The 23,394-nt window shown below is 44.9% G+C and overlaps 1 protein-coding gene across 10 annotated transcripts in view; it reads left to right on the top strand.

Moving 5' to 3' along the window:
- Positions 1–16,523: 16,523 nt before the first annotated feature.
- AKT1 (AKT serine/threonine kinase 1) overlaps positions 16,524–23,394 on the top strand; it is a 79,569-nt gene continuing 72,698 nt past the window's right edge. For 2 of the 10 annotated variants that reach the window (XM_068400156.1, XM_068400147.1), the window contains exons 1-2: positions 16,524–17,173; positions 17,914–17,968. The gene's annotated coding sequence lies outside the window, so the exon portion shown is untranslated. Of the gene's footprint in view, positions 17,174–17,790; positions 17,808–17,913; positions 17,969–18,246; positions 18,322–20,152; positions 20,172–22,397; positions 22,419–23,394 lie in introns of those variants that run through there. The other 8 variants (XM_068400153.1, XM_068400149.1, XM_068400148.1 and 5 more) reach the window with 8 other exon arrangements.

Genomic DNA, 23,394 nt, shown 5'->3' with positions numbered 1-23,394 from the left:
CTGTACAAAACACAAGTTCGTGGTTTCACAATCACGTTTTCCTATTTTTAAAATATGTTTTCCCTGCCGTCTTGCTTTGCGAGAAAGACACTGAAACTGCAAGAGAAACTGTCTTGACAGAGGAAACTGAAATGTCTTCGTGTATGACATGTGAACAATGGAACAAAGTAAACACTGACAAAAATAGAAAGCAGTGCTTTATTTTCTCTCTGATCTTTCATTTTTAGGGGATATTTGTGCTTATGAAGAACTTGCAATATTTCAGGCAAATGGGAAATTTTTAAACAACTGATGTAATAGAGAGTTTAGGTGTTAGCATGCAATGAAACAATATCTTATTCTTACTGACAGCAGGACACACAGATTTCATGTATTTAGGACTCTTCCTGAAACTAGCAAGAATAATGGATAAAGGTCTTTAAATGGACTGCAGATCACACTCAATCACTAAATGCTCTCTCTCTTTGGTTCTTCTATGATTAAACATTCGAGAAAACTAAACGTGCTTTTCCCCCCTCTCATATGTTTGCCTTTGACTTGAGGAAAAGTTTTCTGTCAAGCAATTCAAGCTGTGGAAAATGTCAAGTACCCCGAGCCCCTTACTGTGACGTATGATCCCCCAGATTTTGATCCTGATACCAGAGATGAGAAACTTGGGTCTGCTTTGAGAAAATTATTTGATCTTATGCTAATCTCGATCAAACTGTTGACACTGACATTAAGCAAACATAGTAGGGTGTAATTACATTTTACACTGATCCATGAAATATTCATGTAATAATAACGAGTCCATACATGCAATCATACGATATCACCATCATAAACTGTGGTCAAATACATACGATATTTGCAATGCTTATACCTCGTTCATATAAATAAATATTCATTAGAACTGAAACTAATTACTGCGTGGTCGATGACAGCTGAGAATATTAAGCACCACTACTGAACTATGCCTTCAAAGGCAATTTTGAAATGACATTCCTTTTCAAGTTGTGGGTCAGTTTATTTGTCCAGCTATGATAATGGTTTTTTCCAATGGAAAGAATAATGTTTATACTAATTGTCATGAGAATGTCTAAGCATTTTCTGTGACTAGTAGTCAAATTAGGGAGTTGCGAGTGTCTGTAAGTACACCAATGTTAGTCTATTTTCAAATTTAAAGTTGGCCTTTCCCACAGCTCATTCAAGTTTATGTTCTAGCCACATGTCCCACAGATAAATAAACAGATGCTCTATATAAAGAGTTAGATCATATTCCGAATGAGTGAGGAACATATGTCATCATTAAGGGAAGCTTCGGTGCCAACGCTGGCATTAAGGTAGAGAAAAGAAAACAAGGAAGAACTTGAAATAGAGCAACATAATCCCAAGGAAGTTGTCAAAATCAGAAGAGAGGTTATTTGCACTAGAGTTGGCAAGAAAATGTTGTTCGGCAGTTTTTGCTGAAAAACAAAACAATAGCAAAAGGAATTTTTGATTTTTAATTTAAAAACATCCTCTGTTGTTGGCAGCTTTGGGCTGCAACAAAAAATTACGGGTTTTTACCTCAACATGTCAAACCCCTATGTTTTGTTTGAACAGAATTTTTTGCGAGGGATTTAAGGTGCCCAGTTTTCCAACGAAAACAACAACAAGTCAAGTAAAACTGAAATTTCCCAAGAATATTTGCCTTTGTTGGAAATCTAATTTTTTTTTTCAGAAATTTTCATGGAAGTTTTTTTCACATGCCACTGATGAAAGGAAGATATCCAGATATAGCTGATAATAGATCTTTACTGTCTGAATGCAACTAGATGAGATTGTTTTTACTGTTACTATTGTGTTGTGTGCTTCATAAATAGAGACTGGAAAGACGCTTCATGCCCAAGAGATCATTGTAATCTAAATATAAGTCTAGAGGCTTTATTTATAAAATGTACAGAATCAGGGCTTTTAACTGCATGCAGAAATATTGTTCAGAGAAAAATACTGTGCACTGTGCACACATAAAAAGAGTTTTAGTTCCTAGGATTTGGGAAAATCATAAATGAAAAATCATGCTATAAGTGAAAAAAAAAAAAAAAAAAAGGAAAAAGTTGTCTGCAAATGCCTTCACCAATTTATCTGCAATTTGACCATAGCAGATGAGCAGAGGACTAACATAGGAATTGCTCCTTGAAATACCAGAAAAGGGAGGGGAATCTATGATGGGCAGAGGAGAGATCATTGATGCAATTAGAGGGTTTATGTAGGATGTTGTTTCAGGTGGCAGTTGATTTCCTAAATCACAAACTTCCTAAGATACACCTGAAGGTGCAGTGAATAATAATGCGCAAAGCACTGGAAGGACAGAGCTGCTGTTGCACCAACTTTTATCTCTAAATTCCCTAAAAAAGAGTTTAGTTCTTGGATGAAATCCACAAGAACTGGGGGATCCAAGGGTGGGAAGGGAGAGACTGTCTTGAGGAAAGGAAAAGACCCGTTTCCCTGCTATCGATGTAGCACGATGGGATCAGGAAATCGGGGGCGAGGCTGGGGAGCCTCTGGCCGGTGGTTGGCAGGGGTGATGGGACATTCTGCATCTGCACATCGTGCACCAGCTCTGGAGGAGGTTGCTGGATTTAGCAAGCCACTTTTGGCTGCTGGTTGCGCTGGCCAGTGGCAGTGTGTAAAGATTTGGCAGTACGTGGCCAGATCTGTGTGAGACTTGGCTGCCTGCACCATCTCTTTATGCACTTAATTTGAGAAATGAGTACACGACTGAAATCTCTGATGGCCTGATGCGACAGAAAACATCCAGTGCTCTGTAAGCTGAGAATGTCCTATAAGGCCCCAGATTCAGGTGTAGTCCTATCTGAAGGAAACACCCTCCTAGCACTCCGCATTTGGAAGAAAAACTACTGGGGATTTGTCAGAAGATTTTTTGGAGCAGGACCATTCACACCAACAAGCTTCAGGCTATTTCTTGTCCACGATTGTGCAACTGCCCTTCTGCCCAGGTCTTCAGCACTGCCACTGAACAAGTCCCACACCAACCAGCCCTTGCCAAGGGGTCCCAAATGTTTGGGAGTGAGGGAAAAGGGCAGCCTGGTCCAGGGTGGCCACTTAAATTGTCTTCTCCCAGTCATTGTGGCTGTCACCACCTGCTCTGGGTCTCTTGGATGGGCAGGTCTTCTGAGGTTGACTGGAAGGAGGGCAGAGCTGTGGTTTGGCGAACGCAGTCAGTGGGTGCTGGCAGCTGGTTGGCAATCGGGTATGTTCCTACCTCACTCCAGCTATTTCATTTATGTGACAGTTTGTGGGAAACATCTGGCACTGCATCTGACTGACACGTCTCCAGCTACAGAAAGCTGAGAAAAATCAAAGCAGCCACCAGGGACAACAAAATGCAGTTTTATGCATCTTAAACCTCATTTTCTTCTCTTAGCCACCAGACCTGAGCTGGGGTAATTCCACTAAAGTCACTGAGGGACAGGCTAAAGATAGCATGAACTTTGGTTGAAGTGTTCCTGCCTGATGAGATAATCCTTGAACCAGGCCATCCAGGTTCCCTTACTTGCACCATCACTGATTGTGTGTACGGCCCTGGGCAAGTCATTTTTCTTTCCCTCACCTCAGTGTGTCTCCCTGAATGAGGGAAATAAGAGACTGCTTTGGTCATGCATGTTTATATCTGCTGGTGCAGTCTAGAAGAGTTAAACATAATTACAGCCATTCTGGCTCCATCGATGATCATACGTAACTTCTGGTAATCATCCAACAGCCAAAGGTAAAACAGGGCCAGGAGCTGGAGGGTGAAACTTTTTCAGTTCATCCTGAATGTGTACAGCACGTTTTTAGGGCAGATGATGAACCACTGCAACAGCTTACTAGTGACCATGGTGGATTCTCCATGCACAGTATCTACAGGCGGTCTAGGGGGTTTTCTGACATTAAAAATCAAGGTTCTAGAGGACTAGAAATGTGTTTTAACATTGAGTTTTCCTTCATCCTACACCTGATGTTATTGTTACTATAAATTAAAGATTATACTATTATTTGAGGGAAACCCAGGTCTCTACAGGACTCGGATGCATGATCCAGTTACTGCGAGTGAACAAGCTACCTCACGTCAGCTGAGATGTGGTAACTCTGCGGGTACTTGCTCCTACAAGCAGCAACAATAGCTCCCTACAGCAACTGTGCGCTATTTCAGTTTTGCTTTCCCCACCACAAGAAGTGCCATTCCACTGCCTTTACAAGAGACAAAGTGTGCACACAGTTATAACAGTTGCCCAGCTCAGTTGGGCTGACAAGCGCTAGCTTGTCAAATGGCAGTAACTCGATCGAATGTCTGAGCACTAGTATTGAAACTCCACTGAAAATGAGAAGACCTTTTTGGAGATGCGTTCATTCTTAAGACGTGGTAAAAGTGGATGTCGTTGTACGGCGGCGAAGTTCAAACAGGTAGCCCGCAATCTTCTCCCCGGGTCTACGTGAAGCTCTGCAGCTTCGTAACCAGTCACTGCTGCTGCTATCCAAAGTCACTGCGTAAAACACTCTCTGCTGTTGGAATACACCAGAACAGCCCTCCTCCCACATCCAGCCCCCATACAGAACAATCTAAATGTGAAAGAAATTACAAAAAGAGTGTTTTTGGAAATAATTAGGTCAATTAGAATGTAAAAAGGAGAGTGGTCTAGACATAGATGGCATTTAAATTAGCAACAAACTGCTCCATTTGGGTTCTTCACCTATTTAATCATCAATTCATCTATGCTAATTCCTAGCAAATTAGAGAATTTGCTAATTTAACATACCCTGAAGGTTGTGACTAAATTATGTATCAATGTCACTGATGCCTGCTCTGTCTACAGAGTAAGAGAAATGCATCCAGGCTCTTCAGAGAGGGGCTTTGGTGTCACACGCTCTCCAAGGATCACACAAAATGCTGTGGTTTAGAAAGGTCCATAAGGTTAAATAAGTCACTTTAGTTCTGCATTAGCCAGTCTGAATTTCGTTTAAACTTTCCTCGCTGCAACCTGAAGCCCAAGCACAAAGCTGCTGATAAAAGTGAGGGAACTGAAATAAATTTCACTCTCAACATGTCCTGTACTCCAAAGTTGCAGGTCGCCATTTTTGAAGCCAAAGGTAATGAACAATAATCACTTTTGTAAGTGATGCAATATAAGCAGATCTAAAAGTGGGAGATGATACAGGAAACCGTAGCGTCCTTTTATATGATATGCTGAGAAACTAATCCTGTGGCTTGTATAGCGCTTCTCGCAGGCCATACAAGAAGCCATGAGTCTCTCCTAGTGAGGCTAACCCTTACCTGGGGTGAAACTGGCCCCTGTGGAAAGCCTTCACAAGAGTTATTCATCACTCAGGTCACTCCTCTAATTGCAGGTGGCACATAAAAAAAAAAAATCTGTTCTGGCTTTATAATCTGCCCCGCCAGAAGCCTAAGTGTCCTTGCTCCGGGGCCCAGACGTGATCCTCTCACGTCCTTCTTGCGGACCGACCCGGACCTTAGTGGGATTGAAATCAAGCGCTGAAGAAAGCAAGTGTACAGTGCATCTCCAAAAGGGATCTTTGCAGAAAACATGGGTGGGGAGGGAATGGAAGATGAGGAAGCTGGATGGGGAACATACCTGGGAGGAAAACAAAACTGGAATTTTTGAAAAGTCTAATTTTATGCTGCACAACCTACATGTTTTACCCTCTTTCCCATTCACTTTCATTTTTGACTCAGTAGTTTGAGGAAGCCCCTGCTGTGTAGTCAGTAACAGATTGAGGATTCAATCTTGGGCTCTGCCTAGAGCAAAAAAGATGATATTATTTGTCACGCACAGTAGCTCTGCTTAAACATTCCCTAGAAAAGGGCATAATCCTGTCTGGTGAGACCAGGCTGACAGTCCCAGAGATCCTTTCAGATATGGTGGATGGAGTGGTACCTCTACAGGTAAGAGGCAGCATCGTTCCAAGGTGAGGTGCGCTTTGTCAGCACACTATCATCTCCAGGGGTTTCTGAGAGGTTACGTGGTGACTTTAAAACAGGCCTGCCGTCAAAGGGTTCAGATGCTTCTTGAGTGGTATTCAAACGCCTAGAGATATAGGGATGGGTGCAGCCTTGGCAAGATTTTAAAAGCAAGATAAGGAGAAATGAATAATTAGGCATCTGACTGGAGCTGAAAATTCACATCTCTCTTCAGGATTGGTGAACTGCTTTGGGTAAAATAAGATGCAATTTGAATCTTTGCCAGTTGCCTGTATTAAACCGAATCCATTTTTTTTTTCCCCTTAAGATCAGAGATTGCTTTGTTCAATGTTGGAGCACGTCAGAAATTCTTCTGTGATCCTTGGAAGTCTAAGTGAGGGGGGATGGAGAAGAAAGAGTTACCATATTGCCGCATCTGGCACCGGGTGCAACCGAGTGAATGCTGCCTCCAGGTCTGGGTCTGTGGTTCAGCAGGGATTTTGATAAATTAAAGAGGCTGCACTGATGCAGGTACCCACCTTGCTGCCTCTCCATGCCTGTTTTAGGACATTTGGCTTGGTTAAATATAGAGTCCAAAGAGAGGGTCCCTCTGCTCACCCCGGGGCTGGCTGTTTTCGGAGAGATTTGCCCTTCAGCCCAGGACCTTGCGCAGAGACCAGCTTTCTTCCATAGCAACTTGCTGGCTGTAAAATGACTTGTTCCCTTCCCAGATGGGCCCAATAACAGCAGGGAGCTGGCTGGCCCCAGGCCTGTGGGGTTGTAGCAGGTTGCAAGCACCACCACTGCAGCCCAGAGCAGAACCAGGTGAGGGATTACAGCAAAAACTCCCTTTGACTTCAGCAGAAAGTGAGATTATTTGGGCAATAAATGAATACAGCAAATATATGCTAACATGGCCAGATCTGAAATGAAAATAAAGGCAATTTTATAATTCCTTTACAGTGCCTGATTGAAGAATTTGGTCACATGGCAGGAAAGAAGGTCACTGAAGAGAGCTCTTTTAACAGAAGCTCATTCGTATTTCAAAAACTGGTCACATGCCTTTTCATTTGTGTCTTCTCTGACGTGAGTCTCCTCTTCCTTTATCTTCATTTACATTGATCTGTTTTCATATTTTGCTTTGAATTGCAAGCAGACTTTTATCTACTAGCCAGTTTGAAAGGGTGGCAGAGCCATCCCCACTCAGCTCCTGTTCGCCCCGTGTCTGAGAGGAATCATTTTTCCTAATGGCAATCGCATCGACAGGATGCATTTTATGCTGACTGGCCAAGATCAATCCCAGAAACAAACTGTAGCACGTGAGTGTTTCTGCTCTTCCATTTGTCTCCGCAGTCAGGCACACGTCAAATACATTCCACGTCACGTCGCGGACCAGAACAAAAGGTTTGCATCTCAAGCTGTGGAACTCGTAGCTAACGTTACCAGAAGTGTTATATAGTGATGCCACTGTAGCAAAACACAGATTTCTATGGGAGAAACATCTATCATGCTCAGGAGGATAGCGGTGTTTGTAAAAGTATGCAGTACATAACGAGGAGAATTTCATCATGCAGAGCAAGGAGACGTGTCAGTGGCTACAAAGCAACAGATTTAATTCATACCTGAGAACAATTTGATCTTCAGTTTTCCCCCACACTACTTACTATGCCCAAACAGCTTGTACGAGCTATTGATGGGCAGAAATTGTTGGGGAGTTATGGCTTTTTAAGATCTGACTTTCTCAGCAGTTGCAAATGCAAGAGCAGAACGCTGATTAGCTCTAAGATGACATATGCATAAAAAAAAGGACCCCAAGAATATAATAATTCAAGGCTACTTAAAATGAAGTGTATTACGCAAATAGCGATTTGGGGTATCTGAGCCCTGAGCCGAAAGCCAGGCTGGATGCATTTCCAGGGAATGCACAGTTAGTACCTCGACTGTGATAAGATTACAATGAGCATTTTCGACTATTGCTAACTATAAACAGAAACTGGAGCGGTGTCTGTAAACGTGGTGAGTCAGCAACCAAAGTTACTTCGTCCTGCTGCAGTCAGAGGACTGCAGTTTGGTTTGCAGCACCACGTTTAGGATTTCCAGGGGGAACAGGAGATGAGTCAGGGAATTAGAGCAACCTTGCATTACTTAACTAGTGCTTGTGGCTTGATCAATGGCACTGGGAAGGCTCTGGTGTAGGGAACCCCTGCAACAGTGTCGCAGTGTGCTCGCTGTTACAGAGCGCTGTGGAGGCTGCCAGTGCTGTCAGATGTGGGGGGGGGAAACAGGGGAGAGAAGGAAAAAAATATATAGTCAGCAAATAATGTGAGAATTTACTGTAGCATCACATGGCAGATAATATTTACCCTATTGTACACAAACTGACACATACCATATCCCAGCTGTGATGCAGGGAGATGCAAAATTTTATATCCCATGGCTCAAAAATGCTGTTATTTTCAAGGTACAGCAAATCACCAGTAAACTGGAACGCACACAGAACCCATAATGCTCCTAGAGCAGGAGCGCGTCCTCACCAGTCAGCTGCAGCGTCAGGCAGGTAATTAACAAATGCCTGGATAAAATGAGCAAGGTCTTGTTTATCAATCAACATACTATTAATTAGCTCACGTGTCAATTTTAATTGAAGTGATTTGTATTAATAATGGTCGTCTGTGCAAGTTGTATGGCATACTTGCAGGGATCTATGCTTGCTCCTGGGCTTATTTTTTGGCAGATATTTTAACCTAGGAAATAACTTCATGATTTCAAAAATGATAATTTTTTGAGAGACAACTAGCTGTGTAATTGATGGCTATTTATTAATACAACAACACATGGAAAACCATCACCTAACAAATAACTATGTCTGAAATAAAAACAGAATAGCATTGTTATGTAAGAAAATGTGTAGCTGAAGACGTCATTAAAAAGCTCCAATGACACACATAAAGGGGGTAACATTATTTGCAAATTATAATAATAGCTTTCCACATCTGTTCTCATGACGAGGGAAAACTGTGTGGCTGATGGTATTTTATTTAAGGTTTGAATCCATCCATTCTGCTTTACATTTTGTAAAAAATCTGACTCTCTTCATTTTACCTTTTCTTACTTTGCTATAGGCAACGCTGTAGCTCAGGTTACTCTGGGGTTGTCGTCATCCCAGGATCAGGCTGAGCCTCTTCTGGAACTGAATCCTCCCAGGTGTGCTTTCAATTTAAAAATGACACTATGAGGACAAATATTAGGGCAACCACAGCTGCTTCTGTGCTACTGAACATGATCATTATTTTATCATTTATAGGATTGCCAGAGCTCCCTGGTGCTGTGCAGTGTCCCGGCACCCCACAAGAGGCAACGTCTGCCCCAGGGAACCTGTAATCAAAAACCAGAGAAGGGGCTGGGGGAAGGGAATTAATCAATGATTGACTTTCTCTGCATTAAATACAGGAGTGTCTGAGGTATGGAGATTAAATGACTTGGCTAGGTTATGCAGAGAGTCTATAAAAGAATTGGGAATTGAAAGTAGCCCTCTTCCATCTAAATTCAGACGTGTTGAGTCATCAGTCAATAACAAGACTGATTTCCATGGCAGTAGCGTTTGGAGGCTTTAATCAGGTCTCATGTCCTATAATGCTGGGTACTGTGTAAATATAGAATAACAGATACTCTCTGCAGGCATGTCCTTAAACAGATCCCCGCTGATTTCAGTGGAACTCTACACGTCCAGAAGGGTACCCTGGGGTAGATCTGATTTTCTAAATAGGGATGAGATGCAGTAAGTGGGAGTAAAACCTGCAGGATTTATGGGGAGCAGATTACGAGTAATGGGATCACAGGGGTGCCTGTGTACGGTATGCAGTGTTGCAACTTTGTTGATCACTTATTTTATTTTGGAAGAGGTTAAATGAACAAGGGAAAATCATAAACTTTTTCAGTGGAAGTCTGGTACCTATATGCTTTGAAGTATCTGACTACTGTTGTTTTACTGAATTGCAAGGTTTTCCTGCCCAAGAACAAATCAAAAACACTTAAAACAACTGCAGCAAAGCTCTTTTCCATTTTTTCACATAAATAGTCTTTAACAAAGAGTAACCTCTTTGCTAACTTAAAAGGTGGGATGGTGATAGGTAAATGGAAAATAAAGATGCTATAATGGGAAGAACCGTGAGCACATTTGGAGGACATCTGCTGAGATGTTATCGGTGGCAAAGAAGCCCTGCCCATTTGGTGACATCATTTTCTACAACTTCCAGCGTGTCCTGGCAGGCTCAGGGGCTGCAGCAGGAACGCTGTGTGAAAGCCAGGCTGGATGCGGCAGAAAAATACAGTGGACCTGATTCCCTCCAGGCTGGCAACGAGTATCTGGCCGAGGAGCAGCTAGTTCTCCAGCCAAAGGCAGATGACAAGGCTGAGGGCAGTGAAGACCGCAAGGCAGGTCAACAGGTTGATTTCTTTCACAGTTGCCTTTATTATTTTAATATTTAGCATGTATGTTAGACAAGCACCAAGAAGCTCCTGCAGAGCCTGTGCTCGGCACTGGACATGGACATGCCAAGAGGTAGGTCCTGTCCCACCCAGTCCCAAAGGGATGGCCCTGTTATGCACAGGCTCTTAGTGGTCCCAGCTTAATGCGTGAGCTGTTCTGTCCAAGGCTGGGATGGGAAGTTCAGCAGACAGGCAATGTTTACAGTCTTGAGGTCCAAAAAGCCAGTGTCGTGCTGAGCGAGGTGAGGAGTGGGGAGAGAAGCAAATAGGTGCTTGTTGTATCAGCGCACGTGCAGGGTTTTTTAGCCTGAATTTTGCAGTGTTTGTGCATATGCCTGATTCTTATCCCTAATATCTTCTTAAACAACTTCTTCTTCATAGTATCTTCTTAACTTCTGGATACCATCAGCTCATGTGGCAGCAATGTTTTCAATGCCTGCCTCTACATTAGCATGTTTGAATCAGGAGTGTGCTTTTGAAGCGAATCTCCTGATCGTGCTGATTTACTGTGCTTCGGTTTGTATCATGGACCAGTTTGCATGAACTGGGCTCCCTCCCAGCGAACCTAAAGCAGTGACGTCCTCCAGACCCGTTCACGTGAACACTGGGCACCACTAGGCATGCAGTCCAAGGAACCCCATCACAGCTAGCCCAAAGCACCCCCACTTCACTGAAACACCTTTGGTGTGGAGACAGGGTCCTCAACACCAACCGAATCACCCCAGAAAACCACTCCTCTAGGACCCTACTGCTCACACAGACCGAGCACATGTCGGCTTGTTGCCCACAGGAAACTTCAGGCTGGGGGGGAGAGGAAGAGGGTTGGGACTTGGAGAGGAGCCCTGCCCCTCCAAGCAGGATGGACATAACTCTGGCCACAGGGTGCAACCGCCACAAACCTATGTGTAGGCACAGCAAACAAAACCAGCGTAGATGTAGCCAAAGGCTAGTAAAAGCACTCGGAAGTTTTGTGACAGTAAGAAGTCAGGCAGAAAAGGAGACCTCCGTGATTTCACTGAGGGCAAGCGGTAGTATGAGCTCAAACCTGAGTATGAGCTCAAAGAACTACAGGAAAGAGATGCTCTAACAGCAAAAAAAAAATTGTATGTATATATTTTAAACATATATATTTTATATATATTTATATAAAATATAAATTATTACCTATGAAAGCTCTCCTTTCATAGGGCTGCTTCTTGTACTATAAATAAAGCAGGAACTCCTCTCTCTCGTTGCTTCATAATCCATTGTTTTTTGGTTGGTGCCTGATCGGCATGACTGCAGAAACGCAGATGCAGCAGGGCTCTGAAGTAAAGAGAGCACCAAAGATACGAGTTTATCTTTCCTCTCTTTTCCTGCTTTTATTCATGGTAGAGTCATCTCTTTTACCTATGAGGTGTGAATACAGATGAAGACATCACTAAAAGTGCAATTTTATGGCTGCAGTAGCCAGAGGGGCAGACAAGAATGATGTTGAAATGGTCACTTCTGCCCTTAAAAGTTTCCAAACTATACAATTTTGAGTAGGTAATTCAAAGGGGAGCAGATTTTTGCATGCACGTAGATGCCATTAAAAATGCACTGAAGAAATTAAAAGCAACCCCTTCTCTTCTAGCAGTAATATAGAAATAATAAAAAACCCTGCCAGTTCGCTGGATGTCATACGTATATACACTTAAAGGATCTAGGAAGCCCCTGTCACCATAATGCCTAAAACTTTTAACAGCTCAGTTACAGCTCTTGATCTCAAGGAAACTGAAGATGTCATGAGGAAGACTGATCTGCTCTGCACTGGCTTTCACCTGGAGCTCAATGCAGCCAGAACCAGTGCCCCCAAAACCCATTGCTGTGCCCTTGCTGATGTTCAGCCATGCAGCTGCTGCTCCTTCCATGTTTCCATGTGAGGATCTGCAGGGGTCATCAGCCACTGATACTGCACCCAAGTTAATATGCCCACATTATGCTTAACTCTGCAATTTTAGTTGAAGAGCATAATCAGCGTCAGGTGTGTGAGTTGGAAATGCAACAGGAACCTGAAAGTTTTTACTTTTGTTTTAATACGTGTATACAACTTCAGTGTTCCAATCTCGGACGATTTGCCTTTCTGACTGTAGTTACGATCCTGATGTTTCCTCACACAGATCATTGGAATTTCAGCACTTTCAGGTATCTTCCCAGAATTAAGAACTCATGACATGTTACTTTATAAGCAAGGAGGAAAAGCAGTGGTTTGAAGCAGACTTCAGTCCCTTCAGATCAAAGACTGTGTCTTCTGATGTGTCTCTACAGTGTCTAATGGTGCCTGGTCCAGACTGGGACTTGTGGTTATTGCTGTAACAACAAAAGCAGCTGTGGTGGCGTATGGGACAGAACTGATATCTTTGCTATTTTTGTACGTTCTATATCTAACTAGCGCATTTTCTATACAAACCAATTCGGTTCCTGTTTATATACCAAATTCCCCATAGGGTGTTTGCCGCCCCATGTCACAGCTATCATTTTTCCTGGTGAAGAGGACTGTACAGCTCTCACTTCGGAGTTTGTCAACACCATTCGTGACTCAGCCAGAAAAGCTCTTTGCAGGACTGTGAAGGATGGCTTCTTCCTCCTGCTACAGCTGGAGAAAACACACTGCCATCCCAGGGCTGTCCAGCTTTATCACCCCGGTGACCAGGAACATAAACTGGAAACCAGACCTAGGTCTCCTGTTCAATCTCTCCCAGGGCTTTCAGTGAGCCATCGGGAAGAGCTCCCAAAAATGCTTCAGCAAACAGGCACCATTCAGTTCGCTGCTCCTTAGCTGACACTTAGTCTTGTAGGAAATTCATTGGAGAAGTACAAACGAAATCATACATTTATTTATTCACAAGACGAATTTCTAAAAAGAAAAATGACAATGTTTCAGTATGACTATATTTATTATTTTTTCCAGATAGCCTGCTATTCTTTTGCTATTAAGACATACACCTTCAAACATTGGATTTGTTCAATTTTAGAAGCACAACTATGTTTATTATATTTGGGACTGTGAAATGCACTTTTAATTTGTATTTTTATTGAGATAGATTTTTCTCTGAGATCAAACCTGAGTTGTTTAAAAGCTGTTAATGTCTAGACCGAGATGCTAGCTCTGTAATTCTAACAGGATGTCATATAGTCTCTTCTTTTGAGTACCTCTGAGTACAGCCCACCTTTTAAAAAGGGAGGAAGAAATTTACTGTTGGCCCATAAAGGTGCTGTCATTACTTGCAGTCATGGAACAGAACTTGTTCTACTCAGGGTTAACTCAATAATTCCACTTCATCTTACTGTGCTAGTCTTTCTTTTTACGCCTGACTGGATAAAAAACATTTTTATTCAAAGCTGCAGAATTTCAACATTTAAAAATAACATTAAAAAGTTACATCAAATGATATGTTACCTACATATTTGTTAAAAATGGATGAGAACAGGAGTGGTTGCTCTTCTGGTGTGGTATTGATACACTGGCAATCAACCATTCTTTGGCACTAACCCCTACTTTCAGTATTTTCGGGTAATATAATACCAAGGAACAGTTGATGCACCTTATCCTGAAGCACTTAATAAACTAGAGTCAACAGATGTGAAATTTGAGGAAGCGCTCTGGGAAATCTAGGGACTTCCCTGAAAATTAGGGTTTATAGACTATAATCCCATTGATGATAACTGAGTGACAAAACCCACATTGTTTGCATTTATAACAATTCCTGAGTGATTTCATTGTTCTCAAAGAAAAAAAAAAAAGCTGCTTTTGTTCATTGTTGATACAAAGTCACTCTTGTTGCAGACCAGACACTTCCTACTTTACCTGGGTATTTTTATCCACAGTACTTTGCTGTGTTCAAGAGATAAGCCCTTACTCCAGACTCCGAATCGCACTTTCCCCTCAAATTTGGGGAATGTCAGATCCAGATTGGAATCCAGACTTTCTAGTTTGGGCCTGTCTTTCATCAAGGTAAATCAACTGTCGGCAAATCTAAACAATCTGTTCGTGTTGAAATTTTGGGTTTTTTTAATTGTACTTCCTTTCTAGCAAACAACGGAGGTTTAGTTTCTTGTCTTCAGGACAGAAAACTGTTTACTGTATGACCTTATTTTTTAACCTGCTGCTTCGTTTGCAGGGGGAAGTCCTAACGACCTTGCTCACCACGCAGCCTGGGAGCTTATCAATCAGTACAGGGTTTGGCAGGAAGGCAAGAAAGCTCTCCTGCAATCAGATCTGTTACCAGAGATCCCCCTGCCTGGACAGAAGTGTCTTACAGCCAGTGAACTCCTGTACTTACACACACTCTTTATTGCTAAGTGTGACTGCAGTCTGAAGACTCAAAATTAGTTCATAAATGGATTTTCTTCTTTCTTTTGTTAAGTTCTATACATGTCCTCTGAGCTGCCTGCAAACTTTGCACACTGATGATTAATTTAATTTTATCTTTAATGCCTACCTACATTTTAATCTACACTAAATATTCTGAACATAATGCACGGTAGGTTGAAATGTGATCACAAACCCAGATTTTTCCTTTCTGTTACCTTTACGTCTTAGAAAGTTCTCACAGTCATTTCATTCTGCCCTGGTATCAACAGAAATCTTTCCACTGACTGCAGCGGATGAGGATCTGACCCTAAACTGGGTAACTGGGCCTGTACCACGGAGTCTGCTTATTCCACTAAGTTGCCCGAATGGTACATTTTTAAAACTGTGCTGAAACATGTCCCAGTAAACCTAAAGGGGAGCCACAGAAAATTACCACGCTGGTGTAGCAGCTCTGCCAGGAGGAACTGGTATGTTCCTTGGTGGGAAAGGAGGTCTTGCTCTGTCTCCCTCCACCATGAAGAAGAGTGTAGTCTTTCCTCCTCTGTCTCATCGTTGGCTCCTCTAGCACACTGGTGTACCCCAAATCCAGCGATCCATGTGACACTCAGGAACCCTTGTGACAGATGTGATTAGACAGACCTAGATGATCAAAAATGGAAGAAGAAAGTTTATTTCACTAAACGTGTACAATCATTCAAATGGTGTGGCAGAAAAATCTCTTATTATATCGAATAGGTTTGCTACCAGTGTAAATGGAGTCATTTACTGCTGTAAATGCATTTTATGCACCTTTATGTTGTTAACAGTGCAAAGCTGTGGGAAGATGTGTTGTTTTCAAAATTCCAGCTAGCTTCCCATTGCAGAAATGCCATCATCAGTGGTTGCACGTTTCTATACAAATCCAATCAATTCTTACAGCCCAGTTAACGTTTATGGCACTGTCAATTAGAAAATAAACAAAATCTCTTAATGACCAAAGAGGGCAAATTTTGACACTGGAAGTGTGGAGAAATAATAAATCTGTCAAAGGCATTTCCACAACATCGTTTTTCAGAGCAGAACAGCTCTTAAAAATCTTACAAAATATTGCTGCCCTGTAAGCAACAGTTCAAGTAATTTGTGCTGTTTTGAGCCATTCCTGCTGTGAGAGCACGACGGTGCGGAGCACAGCATCCAGCCTGACGGCCGCGGCCCCTCCGCCACCCCGAGTCCCCGGGCAATCGCTTAACCTTTCCGTGCCTCACAGCCAGCCTGCTGTGGAAAGGGATATTGAAATACCCTCCAACGTACCGTGATACCTCATTATTTAATCAATCGGTATTTCGCGGGCACAAGGTAAAGCTCGGAGCACAGGGTTTGCGGACTGGCACCCCATGCTTTCAGGGAAGCTTGCTGGGGGCACCCCAACAAGTTTATGGGTGCTTGGCCCTTCCCAGAGGTTGAAATGCCGGTGACCGCCCGGGCCACTGCCCTACGGCGGCGGCGGGCCCCAGCTTTTTGGGGTAAATTGTCCACATTCCGGGCACAAGGCTCCTAACGCCGGCGGCTTCCCGCAGGGCCGACTCAGGAGAGGCCACATCACCTCGCGGGGTATGGCGTCCCGAACGCCCGGGTCAAGGGCCGGGGCAGTCCCGCAGAAGAGGGGGGGGGTGACCCGGGTCGGGCCGCCCGGGGCCAGGCCACGCCGGGGGCCCGGAAACACCGCCCTCGGGGCCTGGGGCCGGCCTGGCGGGTGGGCGGAGGTGGGCGGCGGGAGGGCCGGGCCGGCGGGCGCTGCCCCGCCGCGCTGAGGGGAGCTCCGAGGGCAGCTCCGAGGGCGGCGAGGCCCGGCGACTGCGGACCCCTTCCCCGGGGAGCGGCGCGGCCCCTCGGCACGGCGGGCCGGGCGGGAAGCGGCGTGGCGGCGGTAGGACTCGGCAGCCGCTCCCCGGAGGACGTGAGCGAGCGCCGCGGAGACGCGTGTGGGACGAGCTCGGCCCCGGCTGCGGGAGCTCGGCCCGGTGGCGCGGGGTGAAGCGGCGGCGGCGGGGAGGCGGCTGCTGAGCGGGGCGAGGGGCGGCCTCCCCCTCCCGGCCGGAGGCAGGGCGGGGGCGAGGCGGAGCGGCGCGGAAGGCAGGCCGGCAGCCGGAGCGGGCGTGTGAGCCCCATGGGCCGAGCGCCTGTGAGAGGGGGAGGAGGAGCCGCCCCGCCGCCCGCCGCCCGGGGATGGTGAGGAGGCGGCGGCTGCTGCCGGGAGCCCAGTGAGGCCTTCGCTCGGCACCCGCCGGAGAGCCCGCCTCGCCAGCCTCCCCTTTCCCCCCGCTCGCTGGCTCGCTCCCCCCTTCCCTCCCCTTCCCCTGCCTCCCTCCCCGGCTCCCTTCCCCTGCCGCCGCCACCCTCCCATCACCTCCTCCCCGGGCTCCAGCCATGTAAGTGACCCGCTCCCCCGGCTGGGAAGGGCTGGGGGAAGGAAGGGCCGGGGCCGGGGCCTGCACCGCTCGACCGCGCCGTGCCCGCCGCATTGTGCGGGGCCGGCAGGGCAGGGGAGGGGAGGGGAAGGGAAGGGGGGCGGCCGCCCTCTACCTTCCCCGGGCGGCGGCCGCTGACCCGCCTAGGCCGCGGCGGCGGGCGGGGGGCTGCCCTGCTGCCCCCCCCCGGGCACGGCCGGGCTGCGGCGCCCCAGGGCGGGCGGGGGACGAGGGGGGCCGGGCTGCGGGCGGCCCCCGGCCGGCGTCCTGCCGGCGGGCCCGGGGCGGACAGGAAGCTGTTGGCTCCCCCAGGATGCGGTGGATGGGGGGGCGGGCGGGGGGCCTCCCCCGGCGGCCCTCGGGCCTGCCCCAGCACCCTGGGAGCCGCGGCCGTCCAGCGCCGGCCGGGGCTGGGGCCGCCCGGGACCTGCCCGAGCATCCCCCCAGGGAAAGCGGGGTGGCGGGGGGGTTATTTCTAAAACTGTGGAAAATAAAGTCGCCAGGTGCCCCCCGCTTCTCCCACCTCACCCGTCCCCATTTTCTCCCCTTGTCTTCTGTAGCCGCGTTGTTCAGCCCAGCTCCGCTTTGCGGACCAGTAAGTGTTTGCCGACGGGGGTGTGATTGCCTCCGTGGGCGTTTGGCGTGTGTAGGTGGCTGTGCCGCGTTGGTGGACTTGATTTTTTTTTTTTTTTTTTTTGCAGTCGTGTTTTGCAGAGCTGTAGGGAGCTGTCTGCAGATGCCCCCCGCCCCCCCCAGGTGAAACTCTGCTGTTGCCAAAATGTTCTTGGAGACTTCTAGGAGTTTTGCTTCTGTTTCTTTGTAAAACATAATTATAATCAAGTATATGAATATGCTTTTTATATATTTTACTAACAGTATGCTACTGACGCTAATGCAGCTTGCACCTTATCAGTACCCCCACCCCCCTGGGGAAAATATTTAACTGTTTTTCTTTTTGCTTTGTTTTCCTACCACCTCTAACATGTAAGAAGCAAATCCCTGATTTGCTCTTGTTTGTTTTATTTATACCGCAGGAGGGATGTGCATTTCAAAATGCAGTTATAAAGGGGAGTTACTAACACTTAATTCAGAAGAATATTTGTTTACAGGTAAATAAATTTGTCATACTGCATGACTAGTAATTACTTTTATGTAGTAGTTAATTTAGTGATGACAGCCACAACATTTGTCTGAGTTAACAGATTTAAAGACACTGTGGAGCTACCTTTGATTTTTTAAATAGGAGAGTTTTTGTTGCGTGTGATGTTTATAGAACTGTTTTTGGTGTGCAGCAGTGGTAAATCAAATTTAAGAATTGATCCAATGTCCACAAGTAACTTGTAGCTCCAGCATTCACTTGCTGGCTTATAAAAATGTCCTGTAAGTGGTTACATTAAGAATTAATTAGGTTCATGACTGACTTGATTTGTTTGGGGACAGAACAAAACTTCTGTTATACATACTTTAAAATGGAATTTGATTAAATGCATCTCAGGTTGGTACAGAAGTTCTGAGCAGCACAGTTCTTAAATTATATGAGCATAAACTGTAAAAGGACTTGTTCTTGTTTGGGAACATAAAGAGGATTTTGTCTGGGCTGTGTCTTTGACAGAGAGGGTATGAAGAAGTCTCTTTTCTGCCATCAGTCAGTTTTGAAATAGGCAGCTTAGTTTGTCCTGTCAAACTATAGTTGTGGTTGCAGCTTGGACAGCTGGATGTCGTAACTCTGGCCCCTCACCTGAACAATATTAACCTCCTGGCAAAGGGCATGATCAGCAAAGGCATGAGGGCACAAGTATTTCAAATTACAGTTTTGTAAACCTAGATCAGGCTGAGAGATTGAAAGAAAAGTGGATGTGGCTTTAGAGATTTTTATTTTCACTTACCATTTTCTCTATATCTCTTAGTATCAGAGAAGCCTTTCTGAACCTTGTGATAAGCTGCACGTGCTGCCGTGAAATACCAGTTTAGATGTGGTGTCATTCGACACAGAACATATAGTAGCAAATACTAGTGGTCACACCTAACTCGTGGCCCACAATGCGTTTTTGTAAAGTAAGCTAAGATGCTGGAACAAGCTGGTCCTTCTAAGCTTTCTTGAAAGCTGTCTGCCCAGATTTGGTAACTGGGTCATGGTGCAAAGCTACTAGTGTGCTTACAGGGCCTTGAGCGCGTTGGAACCGCTGCCACTCCTGCGAAACACCCCAGACAGGATTTGCATAACGCAGGAGATGTACTTCACTGGTCAAAGCCTGGTGGGGACACCTATCTGTACGGTCTGCTTGAAATGTTGGCTGGAGCCCAACTTTGTTGTGTCTGTGCTGTTCAGGTGCAATTGGCTGTCAGCTCTGAGCTTACGCTGGGATCTGGGATCTACTGTGGGAAGAAAGCTTAGGTTGCTCATGATATCCCATGTAATGGGCCTAAACACACACCCCTCTGCCCCCCTCCAGTTGCTGGTGATGGTGCCCAGGGGCAGCTGGATCCTTTTTTGCCTGGTCCTGCTGTTGTGCCTTATAAGAACATGTAAGGATGTGTAGCACATTAGGGCTCAGGATGTCCTGGGAGCATCAGGACTGTGCCACAGCGGGGCAGTGGGCATCGGTAAGTGGTGGTGTGATGGGCAAAGTGTTAGCCCAGGAGTATGTTTTCCTGTAACCTGCTTTCTGATTTGGGCTAACTAGTGCAGCCTGGACACCGTCTAACATGCCAGGTGAGGCAGCAGCAGGACCAAGGTTGATGGATCTGATCCTCCCTCAGTCCTTGCTTACTCTCCCTCATAGATGAGGTAGTTACCATAGATGCTCCTGCATCCCATAAGCTTAGGTTTCATCTTCAGCGTTATGGAATAATTCCTTTTCTTCCTGCTCTGCTTTAGGGTGTGAGTAGAAACAAATATAAAGTTCCATCTTGGAAACAGAAGGACAATTCATCTCTCAATCTGTAGAGACAAAAGAAGGTGAGCATAGTAAGTGGGACAGAATGAGAGAAGGAGCTCTAACACGACTCTCCCAAATACGGAAAAGATGGTTCTGCTCCACCTTCTGTTGGACGGTTGGTTTGACTGACTCCTTAAAGCAGGTTTCACTGCTGCAGTGCCTAGGGAAGAGAGTTATCTCATTATTTATGTAGAAGTTAATAACCTTTAAGGAATTAATATATGCGTAAAAACAGCGTCACTGTGATATGACGCTAATGTCATGCCATTCATGATTTACTGCACTTCAGCCACGTGAGGAATACTTTGGTGTTGAAAAAGGTATTACAGAAATGCATATTGAAAAACAGGCAAACAGAAGGCTGAGAGAAAGACGGAGTTGTTTAGCTTTTGACAGTATTCAGTCATGTGCAGACACAGGCTGGAGTAGCCAGGTCATACTTACCTCAGATGCCCTCTGTTCACTGGGAACCGTTCCTAGATGGCCATAAATGAGGACTGTAATCATTCTTTTTTTTTTTTTTTCCCCTCTAAGGATTTTATGGAAAAGGAACTTTCTCTGGTTTACGCATCTTCAGTAGTACGTTGACCTGTAGTTAACTTGCTCTTCTATTCCAAGGAATTACTCTTACTCGCTGCCACTATCTTTAATAGCGGCTTTTACTAAAATAGATACATGAGGCACAGCTTGAATGTGTGTTTTAAAATATAGCAGATAGAACAGGTTTGCTGCTGTTGGAGCTGTGTCTACGGACATCTTGTTGGACAGGGAGAAGGAATCCCCAGCTCTTCACAGTGTGAAGAAAAAATAGCTTGAGTTCCCCCTTACAAAATAAGTGCTTTGGCATAGCTGACTGAAGGTCTGAGATGGAGCCCGTGCTGCAGGTTGGTGTCAGGGAATGTTTAGTGTTTTCCTACTTTGTTGTGCTGTGCTACCCAATCTTCTGTGCATGGCTCCTTTATAATACTCCCTACGCCCTTCACCATCCCTCTCCCCTTGAAGGAGACGGGCAGGTAAAGACACATCCCTGATAAGAGGGCTGCAGTAGCAGGTGGAGAATGTTTCTTGGGTAGAAATTGTAGGGAAAAGGCAATCCAAACATTTTGGACATCACAAAGATTAGAAAAAGTAGTTCCTCTGAACTTTGGATTTCTTTGTTGATCTGCTTTTTTGGGCTGTATTGTCATTGAAATTCAGATTATGAGATGACAGTTTAGCTGATGACAAGCAGGAGGTTGCCAAGTGGTAATCTTGGCAAGCATTAACCCAAAAAAACCTGGAGTAAGTTAGCTGCAGTTTGCAGAATTTTGGGCCTTTGCACTTTTTTCTGTTTTTAATAATAGGATTGTCCTTTCTACAGACTAGTTTGGCTCGTAGCTTCCTTTTTTACATGTGGTTATTGGAAAGGATATTGATCGTTCGATGCAGCTAAATTGTTGAATTCAGGACGCGGAGGTAGGTTGCACAGTCTCTGTGTTCTGTTATGGCACAATGTTAGAAGCGTTAACTTTCACACCTGGGTGTTGCATTTCCAGACGTAAGCTGTGATAATCTTAGGGGTTTTGTTCAACACTCTGCAAATTGCTCGATGCTTAAACGAAGCCTATAAACAAGGTCTAGTCTCCTCTTGGCATCAACAAGTAAGCCTAGCTCGCATGATTGTTGCGCAGGCAATTTTGAAAGGAGAACGAAAGCCTGCTGTGTTTGTCAGGTTCTATTCTAATTGCTCTGGATCTAAAGGAGTTTGTACCAAGATAACTCTGGCAGCTGTGTGTTACTGGTCCCTATTCTGCAGCATATGGTATTCTCATATTTATTTATGAAATTAAGGAATTTTTACATGTCTCTTGTTCCAGTGTCATTTTTTGTGTGTTTTCTCTCCCTCAGGCTAACGTCTTATCTGTTTCTTGGAGTTGATAATTATAACCAGTGAGAGATGGCAGATTCGTAATTTGGAGAAAACAAACAAAACAAAACAACTTGTTTCTGGGAAAAAACTAGAAAATAAAGTGTTACTGGAAAAGCTGAGGAATAGTGATAAACCGTGAAAGTTCATAGGCAAAGTATCAGGGGAGTAACCTCCTTTCTCCCAGTCCATATCTGCTTGCAGTGATGGAATTTGTTCAAGTTTGACCTCCTTGCTTTGAAGGCTGCCCGTTCTGAGCACTGGTGATGTACGGTACAGAGCCCTCTGTCTCTGCTGGGGTTTCAGTTCTAGGCTGGATTCATTTTAACCACCTGTTTCTTCCACCCAGAGCTGTGTCTTAGTGAGTTATGGGGAATTAGTTGCTTTTTAATCTAGTTTCTGATGGATGGCTATCACCTGCATGCGCAGAGATAATTGATGCACGCGTGCCAAATGCATGCAGAGACAGTATGTATTTGTTAGGTGGGAATGTGATGTCTCTGTGGTTGGAGAGAGACTGCAGTAAAAGCCAGGTCTTTGGTGGCGGGTTACAAATGCTTCTGGGTTTTGTTTTATTAAAATTCTTGGTTACTGCTGGGAATTTGTCACCAGTTACATTTTTTGATCACCCAAGCAATACCAAATTGAATGGCAGTATGGACACTTTGGAGAGCACAGAAGTCATTAAAGAAAAACAAACAGCGAACATTTGTACCACAAGCAGAAAAATAATCAGATTCAATTTAGAAAAATAATAAAAGCTAATGCATTTGGGAAAAGATTAGTTTCAATGAGGGAGAGAAACGCAAAGAATGTTTCTGTGGTAGTCAGCCACGAGCTAAACACATTTTCAATAAGATATGTCAGTTTTGAGCTATGTGGGCAGGGACTTCAACTCAGAAGGCAGATGGGTAAAAATCGTGAGTTGCACTTAGGTGTGTTCATTGCGAGAGAGACAGTGGCAAACCGCAGTGCGTTCAGGGAAGGGCAGTAAAACTGATCAGTCTATAAGGGCAGATTTAGGATAACAGAAAAGTATGTGAGCTTATCTGAGATGTTTTTTGTACCTCTAGGAGAGGTAGGAGTTATAAATGTCAAAGGTAGAGAAGACACTTTTTGGGGGAGTTGAGGAGATCTGAGTGGGATTAACAGGATGATGCTGAAGGTAGGAAAATTTGAAGCAGAGTATTACGAGTTTTTACTCAGAGGTTTATATCTCTAAGATATACTGGGTGCTAGTTGATAGACTGGTATACATCAGGCTGTAAAGAAACCTTCCAGAAGAGGTTCTGGAAGTCTTCTTACTGGGAAATATTTAAAACTGAACTTTGTGAAAT

Source organism: Nyctibius grandis, chromosome 4 (assembly GCF_013368605.1).
Source record: "Nyctibius grandis isolate bNycGra1 chromosome 4, bNycGra1.pri, whole genome shotgun sequence".
NCBI lineage: Eukaryota > Metazoa > Chordata > Aves > Nyctibiiformes > Nyctibiidae > Nyctibius > Nyctibius grandis.
Note: the sequence above shows the minus strand (reverse complement) of the source record. Positions and strands in the feature narration are given on the sequence as shown.